Here is a 16807-nt window from a genome sequence, read left to right on the forward strand (position 1 = left end):
CTTGTAGATGGGGTGGGGAGAACGAGCACAGTTCATGAACAGAGGAAGCCGGCAATGGTTTCAAATTAGCACAGCCTCCTGAATTGATAAGAAGTTCATCAAGGCCATTAATTAGCTGCTAACCATAGGCCTCTTGTCCTTCAATGTGCCTCCTAATTCAACATGAAGATAACAACTAAGTTACAGATTGGTCCTGAGACTGAACTTCGGTACCTGAGCCCTTTTATTCATAGTCTCCTCCTTGAGTTGTATTCAAATTCAGGGTGTGAAGAAACCCGTCCTGGGCTGATGAGGAGACAGCTCTGTCCACAGTCCATCTACCCACCTGGGGAGAAGACAGGAACAATTAGGGAAGCTATGTTTATAAATTTGGAGAGGTGTTTCTTTTTTTTTTTTTTTTTTTTTTTTTTTTTTTTTTTTTTAAAGATTTTATTTATTTACTTGACAGAAAGAGGTCACAAGTAGGCAGAGAGGCAGGCAGAGAGAGAGAGAGGGAAGCAGGCCCCCTGCTGAGCAGAGAGCCCGATGCGGGACTCGATCCCAGAACCCTGAGATCATGACCTGAGCCGAAGGCAGCGGCTTAACCCACTGAGCCACCCAGGCGCCCTGGAGAGGTGTTTCTAGTTTAAGTCAAACAATACCTTGAAGACTTGCCTTAATTCTTGATCTGCCACAATGTAAGTCAGTAAAAGAAAGAAGCTGTACTCTAAAGACCTAGCCAGTGTTAATAAGAAATATTCTTTTTTAACTGCGATGTAAGTTTGTGTGTGGGGGTATGTGTGTTATCTTACCTTCTATCCAAAGTCACATTATTATATTGGAACATTTTTTAAAATTATACTGTTTCTTTTACCAACATTAATCAAGTGTGACAAAAGCAGGTGCTGGCAAGGAGAGAGAGCAGTTGAGAGTCTCACACACTGCTGGTGGAAGTTCAAAATGGTTCAGGGCTATTTTTTAAGGATTTTATTTATTTATTTACTTAAGAGAGAGAAAAGGGGTGCAAGCAGGAGGAGGGACAGAGGCAGAGGGAGAGGCAGAGAATTTCAAGCAGACTCTGCACTGAGCATAGAACCCTACACACTGAGGCTTTATTTTACAACCCTGAGATCATGACCTGAGCCAAAACCAAAAGTTGGACACTCAACCAACTGAGGCCCCAGGTGTCCCTGTTCAGGGTCTTTCCCCCCCAAAGAGCCTGTTGTCAATGTCTATACTATAGCACTGGTGGAGATAGGGAGTATTTATATCAGGCACTGTTCTTGGTTGCAGACTACAGAATCCACTTTAAGAAGCAAGAAAAGGCTTATTCTATTAGGTATTGCACAAAATTTCCAATTCTAAGAGCTGATCTTGGGTGCTACAATGCTAGGAGATATGTACAAACCACCCCAGAGGAATATTCCAGCAGAAACCCCACTGCTCCCAACAGGCGCAGCCTGTGACCCTAGAGGACTGGAAAGAAGAAGCTCCTGTGCTGCCCTTAAATAACCAAATGCCCCAACACAAGATGTGGCACCCATGTGGCCTTCCATGTGGCTCCCATAGGGCCCCACCACTCACATCACCCCTCTGCCTCCCATGTCTCATGAGGAAGGGCCCGCACGGTGGAAGTCAATCAAGCATAGCTCCCCAGCTGCACAGTAGTTTGGGAAATGTCATTTATACCTTTCCAGACTCTACAGTTCAGGGGAGACATGCATAAGGGGATTGAAGCAGATGCTGAGCGAGCCACAATGTGGTATCTGCCATAGCACATTTTGGGAGGAAGAGCAGGTTGAGCCCAGTGGATCTGGGTAGAGGATTCCTACAGGAAATTGAAAATGGGCAATAGTGAAGGCTTAGATCAAGGGGTCACCTGCAGGGAGGTGGGGACTAAAAGGGTTCAGAGAGGACACTGAGAACAAAGAGAGTGAATGATAGAACCTTAGGGAACACTTAGACTAAGACGTTAGGTGCAGTGGGACCAAAGTTAATCTAAGATTACATTTAGCAGGAAGGAAGAAAAAAAAGGTTTTTTAACTATTGTTTTCCTTCTTGGGGAGAGGATGAGGAGGGGGGAAGCTAAGGCACTGACATAGAATGATGTTGTTCATACAGAAGTCACTGTCAGGCCCAACCACAGGGAATGGTCAGGAAGCACAGCTGATACTTCTGCCCACCTAGGTCCTCTCCCACTTTTCACATGGGTCCTCCAAATGGCACAAAAACCAGAAAAATAAAATCAGCTGGAACTAAGTTATTCCAGTGGTGGTTCCCGACAAAAGCTGTCCTTCAATCCCTGCTTCAGAGACCCTCCCCCGTCCCCACCCAGGGCTGCTCTCTTCCTATCACCTTTGAGAGCTCATTGTAAAACCCTTCCGTTGAGTCAGTGAACTTCCTGAAGCCCTCCTGCTAAGTCTGTTCTGTTTAAGTTAACTAGAGTCTGTTTCTGTTTGCCACCAAAGAACACTAGCTGCTGATATGTACATGCTGTAGTAGAGAGAAACTTGCTTTTTTCCTATTGGGGCATGTTTGGGTTAATCCTCATTCAGCAGATTATAGAGTGTGGTAGATCATCATAATAATGGCCCCCAGGTGGTCCATGGCCCCTTGCAATGGGACACTGCTACACCTCCCATCAAGACTCCATCCTTGGAGTCTATTTCTCTGCCCCTCTTGAATCAAGGCTGGCTTTATGACTTACTTTGACCAAGTGAATATGGTGGATGTTAAGTTGTGTGGTTTCATGAGTCTAGGCCTTATGGGGCCTTGAAATTTCCACCTTTACCTTCTTGGAACCCTGAGACCACCATGCTGTGAGGAAGCCTACTGAAGGACAATAGACCACTCGGAGGAAAACCAAGGTGTCCTGCTAACATCCAGAGAGTGAGGGCATCTTGGCTCTTCAGGCATGGCATAGTCATCAGTTATCTGTTCATCTCACATGAGCCCAAGTGAGACCCGCAGAAATACTGCCAGGACTGATGACCCACAGAAATATAAGTAGTAATAAATGGTACTGTTTTAAGCCATTAGGGTTTAGAGTGGCTTATAACACAGTAGTAGACAACTGATTAATTGGGTGGGGGGAGGAGCACAGGACTCTGAAGGCTTTGAAACACTCTGGCACCTGTAAAAGCGACATCATGTGTGGAGCTCAAAGTGGGGGTATATGCATGGAGAAGGAAGACTGAAGTTGAAATGGACTCCAGCTACAAGAAGCAGTCAAACATTACTGTGCACGTCTGCCCCTGGAAGAGGCCAGTTGACAGCACAACTAAACTCCTGGCCCCGCTTGGGAAGTGACAGGGCAGAGGCCAGAGGCCCTGGCAATACCAGGAGGCATGAGACTTGGATTCTAGTCCTGGACCTGCTGCTGCCTCGCTTGGAGAAGACACTTAACCTTCCAGTTGCTTCATCCCCCAAATAGGCATGATAATACTTTCCCTGCCTAGATCACAAGCTTAGAAGAGTAAATGAGATAATGAATGTAAAAGCCCTAAATAAACTTAAGAGCCAAACGGCTATGGCCAGCTACTCATGGAACATCCAGATATCACTGGATCCTAATTTGTTCTCAGAATATTAGCAAACATGCAAATAGTTGCCAACCACAACATTAGCAGGGCTTCTGCCAATAGGCAGGAGGCCAATTCTATCTCTTGGGGCTGCGTATGACTTTGTTGATACATATTTATACCCAGCTTCCTCCCCAACTTAGAGTACCTGGAAAATGTCTAATGTCCATGCTGGTCACATGGGCAGCCTTGAACTTTCTTCTATCTTGCTTCCCAAAAACCAAGAGCAACACTCTAGCTCCATTGTTCACGGGACTGTACTGAGGGTCTCTAAATCTCTTCCTTATTTAACTGTTAGCCATGCCTCCATTAAATCAATTCCTCCTCCTTTCTGCCCCCCAAACCATAGTTTCCCTTTATGACATCTTGTTAGCTATTGATAGATCTGATTTTCTCTTTCAATCCATTCTAAGTTCTTTTCAGTCTCCTTTGAACATTGTTTTTTCCTCCTCCTGGATTCATGATTTGCTCAGCCTGATGGCAGCCCCATCTCCTTTAGGAATCAACAAATGGCCACACCTTATTTACAACCTTATCCTTCTTCCTCAGCTCTTCCGTCTACCATACCCCTACAGGATGCCACTATATGATCTCCTAAGTTTCTCCTGTCACGGTAGCATAGACATTTTAACAATATTTGTTCTTCTAATCCATGAGCATGGCACGTTTTTCCATTTCTTTGTGTCTTCCTCAATTTCTTTCATACGTGTTCTTCAGTTTGCAGAGTATAAATCTTTTACCTCTTTGGTTGGGTTTATTCCTGGATATCTTATGGTTTGAGGTGCAATTGTAAATGGGATCAATTATTTGATTTCTCTACTTCTTCATTGTTGGTGTGAGAAATGCAGCAGACTTCTGAGTATCGATTTTATATCCTGCAACTTTGCTGAATTCCTGTTATCAGTTCTAGCAGTTTTTTTGGTGGAGTCTTTTAGAAATTCTACACAAAGTATCATGTCATCTGCAAAGAGTGAAAGTTTAACTTCTTCTTTGCCGATTTGGATGCTTTTTATTTGCATCTGAAATTCTTAGATGATTCTGATATGCTGTCCAGCTTAAGAGTCTCCAGCACAAATATTACATCCCTTTCAGTGCAGCTAGAGACAGAATCATGTTTGGACAGCTACATCACACTTCCAACTCATTTGTAGCTGTAGTTTGCTAAACCTCAAATTCATTTTCACAGAAACTCCTCTTCATCTAGGTCCTGCCTAGTCTATATTCTGCAGGTTTTGTTTTACCCAAATATCACTTAATTGTGTTGAATTCAAAGCGGACTCTAGATGCTGGCATCACTGTATCACTTACGGCTCCACTTGAGGGAAACTGCCACTTGATGAACTTGATTTAATCCAAGACGTTGATAAATGTGCTGTTTGGAACAGAGCCCTGTGGCACTCCCCAGACAAATTCCTGGGGAGCATTTATCTGCCACAAACCTTCCAGTAGCATTCCTATCTTCTGTGAGTTTTCAAACATTAGTAAGTTTTTCTAGGGGCATAACTGCATCTGTATTTCTTGCCCACCCCCATGACAGTACCTTAGATCTCCCCTTCTATACATATTCCTAGTCTACATGAATTGTTCTAGAAGACTAGTCATCATTCTTATGGAGAAGATAGACACAGATCAGGAACTGAGGGGTTCTGCCTCTTCTGGAGCCAGACTGCCTCATTTTAATCCTGGCTCCTCTCCTCAGTAGCTGTGTGTCATTGGGAAGGTTACCTACTGGCTCTGTGCCTTGGCGTCTCATCTGTGAAATGGGGATTCTAATAGTACTTTCCTCATAGAGTTTCTGTAAATAACAAATGTGTGAGTACATGTGAACTGCTTAGAAGAGCAGCTGGTACATAAGGGGCACTATGCCGTATTACCTATCATCATTGTTGATGTCATTATTACTATTAATGTAACAACTATTCCTCTGAGCAGTGGAGTTACTTCTGTCTGGTATCTTTTCATGTGGGGAGGTGGGATACTGAATATGTTTTTCTTTTCTACTACTTGCCTTAGGTTTTAATTACTCTTCCTTCTTTACTTTCCTAAGATGGAAGGTTAGGTCATTAATTTTAGCTCTTTCTTCTGTTCTATTATATGCATTTAATGCTACATATTTCCCTCTAAGGACTGCTTTTGCTTCATCCCAAAAATTTTAATAAGCTGTATATTCATTTTCATTTAGTTAAAAATGTTTTTTAACTTCTGTTAAGACTCTTTTTGACCAATGAAGTCTTCAGAAGTATGTTGTTTAATTTCTAGATATTTAGGGATTTCCTAAATATTTTTCTGTTACTGGGTTCTAGTTTAATGCCATTGTGATCTGACAAATGATTGTATATGATTGCTAACCCTTTAAAACTGTTAGTGTTCCATGACCCAGATGTGATGTATCTTGGTGTGTTCATATGAGCTTGAAAAAAATATGTCCTCTGCTGCTGGTAGATGGAGTGTTCTATAAATGTCAATTAGATCAAGTTGCTTGATACTGCTGTTCCAGTCAACTCTATCTTTATTGATTTTCTGCCTGCTTGACCTATCTATTACTGATAGGGGGACACTGAAGTCCCCAACTACAACAGTGGATTTGTCTATTTCTCTTTTTAGGCTGACATATTTTTGCCTAACATATTTTCACAATCTGTTGTTAGGCACATACGTTGTATGTCTTCCTGGAAAACTGACCCATTTATTATGATGTAGTACACCTTTTTATCCTTTTTAGTAATTTTCCTTGTTCTGATGTCTTCTCTGTCTGAAATTAACATAGCTTCCCCAACTTTCTCTTGATTACTCTTAGAATGGTACATCTTTCCTGTCCCTTTACTAGTAACCTATCAATCTTTATTTTTAACATAGGTTTCTTATAGGGGCATGTGGATGGCTCAGTCAGTTAAGCATCCGACTCTTAATCTCAGCTCAGATCACGATCTTGGTCAGGGGTGTGATATCAAGCCCTGCATTGGGCTCTGTGCTGGGCAAGAAACCTGCTCAGTATTCTCTCCCTCTCCCTCCACCCCTCCCCACTCATGTTTGCTTTCTCTCTCTCTCTCTCAAAAGAAAAAAAAAGGGTTTCTTAAAGAAACATACAGCAGTTGCCCTAGAGTTTAAAATATACATCTTAGAGTTTCCTGGTTGGTGAACTTGTAGCAGTGTGGGGGATGGGGAGCACAAAAGCTCTGTGCCGTTTCCTGGTACCTGCACTACACATCTCTGCCATTTGTCTGTTCCTATGTGATATCCTTTTATAACAAACCAGCAATCTAGTTAAGTAAACAAGTAAGCAAATAAGTAATACAATAAACATTTAACAAATCTAAGTCCACCTTCAAAAAACACTTTTCCATTTCACATGTAGTTCAGGTACATTGTAACAGAGTGTCCCCTCACCCGTGCTTGACACTGCTGTTTTCATTTCACTTATCCATATGCTGTAATCGCCAAATACATTGTTCTAATTACATTTTACATAGTTACTTTTGAGATCTTTCAGGGACCAGGACAGAACCTTCTGATTTGTTTCCAGTCTTGTTTTAGAGAGGGAGGGGAGACAAAAGCTTCCTCAACTAGAAAGGTAGTCCCAGTCCTTCTGGAAAGCAGGATTTCCATTAAGCATCTAAAGGACACCTATTGGAGCAAGATGGCAGAGGAGCAGGAGACCTAAATTTGGTTGGGTCCCAGGAATTCAGCTAGATAGTTATCAAACCATTCTGAACACCTATAAACTCAACAGAAGAGAGAAGAGAAGAGCAGTAATTCTAGGAACAGAAAAGCGACCACTTTCTGGAAAGTAGGATGTGTGGAGAAGTGAATCCAAGGCAACATTCGAGAAGATAGACTGTGGGGGGAGGGGCCAGCTCCTGGCAAGTGGTAGAGCAGTGCAGCACAAAATCAGAACTTTTAGAAGTCTGCTCCACTGAGGGACATCCGTCCAGAGGCTAAGCAGAGGGTGGAGCCCTTGAGGGGACAGTGCAGTCTCAGGACCCACAGGGTCACAAAAAGACCAGGGATGTCTGAATGCAGCAGAACTCCCAGGTATCGGAGCAGGGAAGATGGCTGCAGAGACGGAGCCAAGGAGGGAGCTCTCAGCTCGAGGTTACCGTAAACCGTGATCCGAGGCACATCAGACTACTGCTTTGAGCAGGAACCCCACAAGTGGCAGATCCAGTTAGACTCACCTTCCTCCTTTGGAGGAGTGGTGCAGCAGGAATCTGCTGGATTTGGAGACTAGAAATAGGGCTATGCACCAGAGATAGAAACACTCAGTTACAGGTTGGGTGAGGTCAGAGTGCGGCTGGAGACCAGGGAGATGGGAGTGATTGACCCCTTTTCTCTGAGGGCACACTGAGGAGTAGAGAGCCCCGAACTCTCGGCTCCTCTGGGCTGGAGATTGGGAGGATACCTCCAGAGCTCTACAGAAGGCATTCAGGGAACAAAAACTCCTGAGAGTGAACCTAAGCAGATTTCTTAGCCTAGCCCCTGGCAAGGGCAGTGCAATTCAACCTCTGGCAAAGACATTACCTTGATTCCAAACCAGAAAAGACCCCATCAATGAGAAGAATTAGACCAATATCCCTGAACATGGATGCAAAATTTCTCACCAAAATACTAGCCAATAGGATCCAACAGTACATTAAAAGGATTATTCACCACGACCAAGTGGGATTTATTCCAGGGCTGCAAGCTTGGTTCAACATCCACAAATCAATCAATGTGATACAATACATTAACAAAAGAAAGAACAAGAACCACATGATACTCTCGATAGATGCTGAAAAAACATTTGACAAAGTACAACATCCTTTCATGACCAAAACTCTTCACAGTGTAGGGATAGAGGGTATATGTCTCAATATCATCAAAGCCATCTATGAAAAACCTACAGTGAATATCATTCTCAATGGGGAAAAACTGAGCGCTTTTCCCCTAAGGTCAGGAACAGGCCAAGAATATCCACTATCACCACTGTCATTCAACATAGGACTAGAAGTCCTAGCCTCAGCAATCAGACAACAAAAAAATAAAAGGCATCCGAATCAGCAAAGAAGAAGTCAAACTCTCACTCTTTGCAGGTGATAGATACTTTATGTGGAAAACCCAAAAGGCTCCACTCCAAAACTACTATAACTCATAGAGGAATTCAGTGACGTGTCGGGATATAAAGTAAATGCACAGAAATCAGTTGTGTTTTTACACACCAACAACAAGACTGAAGAGAAATTAAGGAGTCAATCTCATTTACAATTGCACCCTAACCATAAGATACCTAGGAACAAACCTAACCAAAGAAGGCAAAGAATCTGACTCAGAAAACTATTAAGTAGTCATGAAAGAAATTGAGGAAGATACAAAGAAATGGAAAAATGTTCCATGCTCATGGATTAGAAGAACAAATATTGTCTATGCTACCTAAAGCAATCTACACATTTCATGTAATCCCTATCAAAATACCATCAACTTTTTTCAAAGAAATGGCACAAATAATCCTAAAATTTATAGGGAACCAGAAAACACCCCAAGTAGCCAGAGGAATGTTGAAAAAGAAAACCAAAGTTGGCGGCATCACAACTCCAGACTTCAAGCTCTATTACAAAGCTGTCATCATCAAGACAGTATGGTACTAGCACAAAAACAGACACATAGATCAATGGAACAGAATAGAGAGCCCAGAAATAGACCCTCAACTCTATGGTCAACTAAACTTCAACAAAGCAGGAGAGAATGTCCAGTGGAAAAAAGACAGTCTCTTCAACAATGGTGTTGGGAAAATTGGACAGCCACATGCAGAAAAATGAAACTGGACCATTTTCTTACACCACACACAAAAATAGACTCAAAATGGATGAAAGACCTCCATGTGAGACAGGAATCCATTAAAATCCTTGAGGAGAACACAGGCAGCAACCTCTTCGACCTCAGCCACAGTGACTCCTTCCTAGAAACATCACCAAAGGCAAGGGGAGTAAGGGCAAAAACGAACTATTTGGACTTCATCAAGATCAAAAGCTTTTGTACAGCAAAGGAAACAGTCAACAAAACCAAAAGACAACTGACAGAATGGGAGAAGATATTTGTAAATGACATATTAGATAAAGGGCTAGTATCGAAAATCTATAAAGAACTTATCAAACTCAATACTCAAAAAGAACAAATAACCAAATCAAGAAATGAGCAAAAGACATGAACAGACATTTCTGCAAAGAAGACATCCAAATGGCCAACAGACACATGAAAAAGTGCTCAACATCACTCAGCATCAGGGAAATACAAGCCAAAACCACAATGAGATACCACCTCATGCCAGTCAGAATGGCAAGAATTAACCAGTCAGGAAACGACAGGTGTTGGCGAGGATGTGGAGAAAGGGGAATCCTCCTACACCATTGGTGGGAATGCAAGCTGGTTCATCCACTCTGGAAAACAGCATGGAGGTTCCTCAAAAAGTTGAAAATAGAGCTATCCTACGACCCAGCAATTGCACTACTGGGTATTTACCCTAAAGATACAAATGTAGTGATCGGAAGGGGCACATACACCTGAATGTTTACAGAAGCAATGTCCACAATAGCCAAACTATGGAAAGAACCCAGACGTCCATCAACAGATGAATGGATAAAGACAATGTGGTATACACACACACACACACACACACACACACACACACACACACACACACATGATGGAATACTATGCAGCCATCAAAAAACCCCAAATCTTGCCATTTGCAATGATGTGGATGGAATTAGAGGGTATAATGTTAAGCAAAATAAGTCAATCAGAGAAAGGCATATATTATATGATCTCCCTGATATGAGGAATTTGAGAGGTAGGGTGGAGAGTCATGGCGGGTAGGGAGGGAAAAAATGAAGTAAGATGGGACCAGGGAGGGAGACAAACCATTAGAGACTCCTAATCCCAGGAACCAAACTGAGGGTTGCTGGAGGGGAGGGGGGTGGGAGGGATAGGGTGGCTGGGTGATGGTATTGGGGAGGGTATGTGCTATGGCGAGTGGTGTGAACTGTGTAAGACTGATGGTTCACAGATCTGTACCCCTGAAGCAAATAATACATTATATGTTAATTAAAAAAATAAATAAAGGACACCTGTCATGTAAAGCACTGTGCTGGGTACCCCAGGCCCTCAAATAATCACAGAATGCAGATGTCAGCCACTCTGGCCCCTATATCTTACAGATGAGGAAACTATGGCCCCCAGGGGGCAAGTGCTCTGCTTGTGAGCTACTCTGGAGGAAAAAGCAGCTACAGAAAGGCAGTCTGATCTTAGACTGAACCTAGTACTAAAAGAGAAAATGTAGCAACAAAAGATGTTATTGGGCCATTCAATAAAATTAGAACAAGGACTATAAATTAGAGGAACGAGCAATACACACACACACACACACACACACACGGACAGGGAGGAATGATAAAGCAAATGAGGCAAAATGTTAGCAGCAGGCAAATCTGGGTAAAGGGTATAAAGGTGTTTTTTGCACCATTCTTGCAACGGTTATGTAAGTTTGAAATTATTTCCAAATAAAAGGCTTAAAAAGTAACCCTTTAAACCCCATAATAGGTTATTATTCTACATTCCTGGCAATCCAAGGATTTTTTCCTCCATATTTCTAGTGTCTTCATATAACTGCCCCAAAATGCCAAAATACTGTTTATTTTTTGTTAATATAGACTGCTTTTCAGAGGGGCAAGCTTATTAAAATGGGTTATTGTCCTCCTGGGGAAGGAGGGGTATCTGGAACATAGCATGTCAAGGGGACCAACCCCACTCTATTGAGATGCAAATTGTTGCTGGAGTTCGAGGATCACAATTATGCCTGCGGCCTTGCTCTCAAGCATAGTGCAGCTTGGTTTGGCTCTCTCTGGGCCTCCCCCACTAAGCAGAGAAGGCCTCCTCTGTCCCTGTCCTTATTTGGAAGCATCCCTTCTTCAGATAGTAGTGAGAAATGTGGGGAGAACATTCTTTGCTGTCAGTTATCCATGTGGAATTTCTGTTTTCCTTTTTAGCAGAAACACTTGCATCAACGTATGCCAAAAAGTAACTCGAAAACAAGTTAGTGGAGACCCAGCAGTACCCTTTTATGCCCTCTCACGCTGTGATCTGATCCCAGCCCACAACTTACAGAACCCAAGTCTGGAGCCCAGAGTTTGCAAGAAAAGCAGGCATAAGGATCAGTCCCTGACTCCCAAACCAGTCACCCCACCCACCCCCCACTGCCGATCCAGCATTGGCTGGATCATCTAAGATGGCTGAGCAGCTGCCATCTTGCCGTACCTGTCTTGAGGTATAACAGCCTTGAGTCTCACGTGCAGGAGGCATAGCCAGTGTCTAGACAAGAAAGGGACTCAGAGGCTAAGCTGGACTTCTAAGAACTTGCACAGGATGAGAAACCAGACATGGGGCTTCTGGCCAGATGTATATAGCTCTTTCTGTTCTGTTTGCTTCAAATGCCAAGTCCTGAGCCATCACTGGCTTTTCCCACCTCCCATATAGAGCTTCCAGAGGTAGAGGGGTGGAGGGAGCGCCCATTCATTATACTACAAAGAAGGCAGAACCTGCCTCTGATGAGAGACAAGACCCTTGAGACCAAAACCCATTTTCTCTAAATACCATTCCAAATGGTCCAGAATTGGGGGGGAGTACTGGTGTTGCCTTCAGGTTACCACCCAGTTTTACTGAATAACCTGCTAATGGACAACAAGAAGACTCAGATGGAAAGGATTTTTGACGGTCTTGAATGGGCATTATGTAAAGGCATTAAGAGACTTGAGGACACGTGGGATGCCATCATAGCTTCCTTTAAGGTGAGTGTTAGAAGAGGAAGAAGGTCCAGGCCCTCTCTGGCCTATACCACCAAGACAGTGAGCACTTGAAACACAGGACCTCACTGGAGAATTCAAATTAAAGGAGAGAAGAGTGCTCAGGTTAAACTGTTAAATAACATACATGACATAGGAAGGACTAGGAGAGAAAAGGCTCCAGAATTTTCCAAAGAAATTTCACTAAGAAGGAAACCCTGAGACGAGCAGCTTGCCATGGCAGCAGGCTGGGGTGGGGGGGTGAGGGTGGTAGGGGGGAGGCTGGAAAACTTAGAAACAGCTGTGGGAGAAGACCTCCTGGCTGGGCTGCCGCCTTTGCTCTCGTGGAGGGAAGGAGCTGGGGAACCCACACCCAGCCCTCACGCTTTGAGTCCTCAGAGCACCACAGGGGCCTCCCCTGCTCCCAACCCGACAAGAAGCCAGAAGCAAGAGCACATGGGTCAGCCTTGAGGAAATCCAGAGACGGGCAGAGGAGGGGTCTGGACAAGTGAACGGGAAGTAATGCATCAGAGATGGAATGAGTGGCAAGGAAAGGGGGGTGACAACAACATGAGAGACCCGCTGTGTGAGAAGGGCACCTGTACAATGTCATGGCAGCAGTCCAGTGGGGCCTGCTGGCCTGGCTCTGAACCCTGACTCCACTATCTGCTGACAGGCTGATTTGGGTTAAGTTCCCGGTGGGCGACCATTCTCATGGTCTCTGATGTCTCTGTGCATCTCATGAGCACCGGTGCTGACTGCTTTGCTTGGGGACTATACTTCTGAGGATGTTTAAGTAGCAAACAGCCTTGAAACAGACAGTGTGTCTCCCAACATTATGAAAGATTTGGCTTTTCTGGATCCTTTTGTAGCATGGCCCGCTGTGCATGAGGTGTCACCTGGCACTCTGACAGATGGCACAGAGTGCACGAGAGCAGGGGCTGGCCCAAGTGCTGACGCCAGCTCCCACCGGTGCTGAGAGCAACAAAGCTCAGCCCTATCACACACTGGGTAACCTGCCTGCTGCCGGCACCCAGGACACTGGGCTAGCTCGGTCACTCTGTAAACAGCTAGATCTGAGATGCTTCACAGCTCTTGACAGCTCACTTTTCTGAGTCTCAATCTCCCCAGCTGTAAAGTGAGAACAACAAAAGGGCTGTGGGGATGATATACATAAAGGGCTTAGACTGGCTTTCAGCCCTGGATACATGCTCAAATTAAGAGTTATTTTAGGGGCACCTGGGTGGCTCAGTCAGTTAAGTGTCTGCCTTCAGTTCAGGTCATGATCCCAGGGTCCTGGAATTGAGCCTCCCATCAGGCTCCTGGCTCAGCGGGAAGCCTGCTTCTCCCTCTGTCTGCTGCTCCCTTGTTCATTCTCTCTCTCTCTGTCAAATAAATAAATAAAATCTTCAAAAAAAAAGTTATTTTATCTACTCCTCTAAGGCAAATGATTCAAACTTCAAAAGAGCAAAAGAAACATCATAAAGGGGGACTCGAAGCCCATGGTGGGTGAAGAGACAGACTTACTAGGATCTCTGAATGAACTGAAGTTTCAAAAGTCCTGAAATAACTTACAGATGGGATTACAGAACAGACTTACCACTCATAACCCCAAAAAATAATCTTCTGAAATGAAAAGAGGGGAGAGAAGACCAAAAATGCCAAAAATCTGAGTTTCAAGAGATGGATTCTGGACACAGGAGACAGGTCAGTGAGATGCAGGTTCTTGGAAACATTCTAGAATTGATGATGAAACAGATGGTCTGTAAGCCCGCGGTGAAGAACACAGCAAACACTGGAAGCCTGAACAAGTTCACAAGTAACATGCTGTGCTGTCCTAATATTTCTTCTGACAGAATTGTTGGGTTAATCACTAAAAAACCATAAAAACAATATAACATGATTTCCACAAGAACGGGTGACGTGGAATGGAGCAATGGGAGTTGAATGAGGATATAAAGAATGCAGCTCCAGACCTGAAAGATTTCTAAGAGTGCCAACTGTCTCCTGTGCATCAGGGTTAGCCTGGACTTGGGCAAAGGTACAGAGAACTTGTCTGGAGATGGCACAAAGCTGGGAGGAAGAGCGAGCATGCCATCTGAAATAGTTCCACAGTCCAGAAGCATGGCCTAGCCCAACAGAAACAGAATTCAGTTCTTTGTTTGGGTTCTTCACAGACCAGACAGCGGCTATAGGATGTAAACCTGGGATTTCAGATGCCTGCAGGCCTGGGGAGCATCAGTCCAGAGCTGGAGTGCAGCTCCTGAAAGCAAACAGCTTCAGCCACAGTGAGCTGCATCAGCACAAGGCCATGGCCTGGCACCCTGAGCAGACACCACCACGTGTCTAGTGCCTTGTGTACATCTCTCATTTAACCCTTACAATCCAGGAGTACAGACGTAGGGTGAAGCTCAGAGAGCTGAAGAAACACACACACTGTGCCGAGATCACAGGTCACCTCTGTCGCACAGCCAGGATGCAAACTCCAAGTCTGGGCCACCCCTTGGCCACTGAGACCTCCACACCACTGTCCAGTGGCCTTGGTCACCGCACACTCGCAGAGCTGTACCCAGTCCTCCAAGTCACGCTCAAGGCCAGGTCATGTGAGAAACTGCAGAACTAGAACAAACTGAGCTGGAGAAGGGGGAGGAAGAGGTTATGAAGCCTAAATGCATGATCACACCTTACCAGACCTCTGCGGGGCCTGTCCTTGCTCCTTACTCCCCACCTGCACTGGTCCACATTCTTCCATGTGTCTCCCATCTCCCTGAATCCAGCCCCACCAGCCTGCTGGCAGGTGTCTGAACCCCCCTTCGCTCACAACTTGAGGCACTGCACCTGAAGGCTTGCCCTCCTCCATGGCACACCACTTTTAACCGGCCAACTCCGCCTCATCCTTCAGACCTCAGCTCCCTCCAGGAGACTGCTGTCTTGGACTGGCGCCTGGGCTGAGCCCATCTGGGCTGCAGAGTGACCGTCTACTGAATGTCCTCCCACAGACACCACGGTGTGTTTCCTGCTTGATGATGGAGACTCTCATGCACCAACCCTCGGGGAAGATTAAAAAACAAGCAGAGTTATTTTAAGGACCCCTACAAATATGAATTCTCTTATCAAAAATTAATGTAACAAATCCAAAATACCATCACTAATAAGATAATTTCATGATAGGAATTTAAGGTTTTAATTTCCAGACCTTTACAAATTTAGTGCACAAGTGCCTGTACCCCAGAAGAAAATAAGGACATTAGCAGCAACAGTGAGGGGCAGCCTCGCCTCGAATCCCGGATTTTCCACCTTCTTCTTGAATATGATTCACAGGAGGCTCTACCTTTGCTATTAGTCTGTGTCTTCTGAAATGAGGTTAACTCTACTCCTAAAATGTCCAAATCAGTAATGAGCTGCAAATTAAGAATTCTGACAGTGCCTGGCTGAAAAAGGGCAGGAAATCTGACCATCTGACAGAAAGGATCACCTCTCTGGTTTTGGGGTGACTAAAATAACAACATGTCAGAGGAAAGGCTATGTTTGTGGAACCGTTTGTTCCCTACAATCAAATCAATGAACTACCACTTTCGCTGGCAGTGGTGCAGCCATCTCTCCAGGACACAGCTTGGTGGAGAAAATGCCTTCCCGAGGACCACCAACCATGACGTGCTACGACGTCCAGCTCCAGAAGCTGCCTTTCTCCGGTCTGTGCTTTGCCTCTCCCTAGAGCTTGGTCTCCTATAAAGTAAACCATGAAAGGCAAATGAAACAGACCCCGTTATCCATTGTTATTGGACATCGCTCTGTTTAAAGTACAGTCCTGCTGTCTGCCAAGCCTCCTCAGAGAAGCCATACATGGGACGATTCTCCTCTCCATTTCCATTCAAGTGATGTTTTAATGGATAGTAAACAGCAAGCTTGAAAATAAGCAGCAAACAGGAGCCGCAGATGATAGTAGGGCATAAAGACTGAGTTTTATACTGAGTGGAACTGCACCCCAAATCTACTTTTGGCTGTTGAGTCCCATGGTAAGGGTCAGAAATGATCTTCCGTAAGAGAGTGAAGGGGTAGGAGAAGGCAGAATTAACTACCTTTTCGATGCAGCTGTGAATGCCATGGGGTTTCTTCTTGAGCTTTTATTTTTATTTCACAGCCTTGCCCTGTGGTTAGATCTGACCCCGTTGAGCCAGTTTTTAGTGGACAGGCGGCTTCTTTTGTTTCTAAGAATTGAAAATGGCCTTCAGGATGGTGGAAAAGCTTCCTTCAATCCAATGCTACAAAAGTAGCAACCATATTCTGACATTTACCAGGTTTGCTGCAAACTGTGAGGGAGGATTTTTAAATTAACCAAATAAAATTCTCTGCACACATTAAGAAACCTCAGAACTTCTGCCCAAATGCTAAATGCTCCTAACATCACTGTCTACTTCTGAATCACGTTGGAAAGAT

Source organism: Meles meles, chromosome 16, assembly GCF_922984935.1.
Source record: "Meles meles chromosome 16, mMelMel3.1 paternal haplotype, whole genome shotgun sequence".
Classification (NCBI taxonomy): domain Eukaryota; kingdom Metazoa; phylum Chordata; class Mammalia; order Carnivora; family Mustelidae; genus Meles; species Meles meles.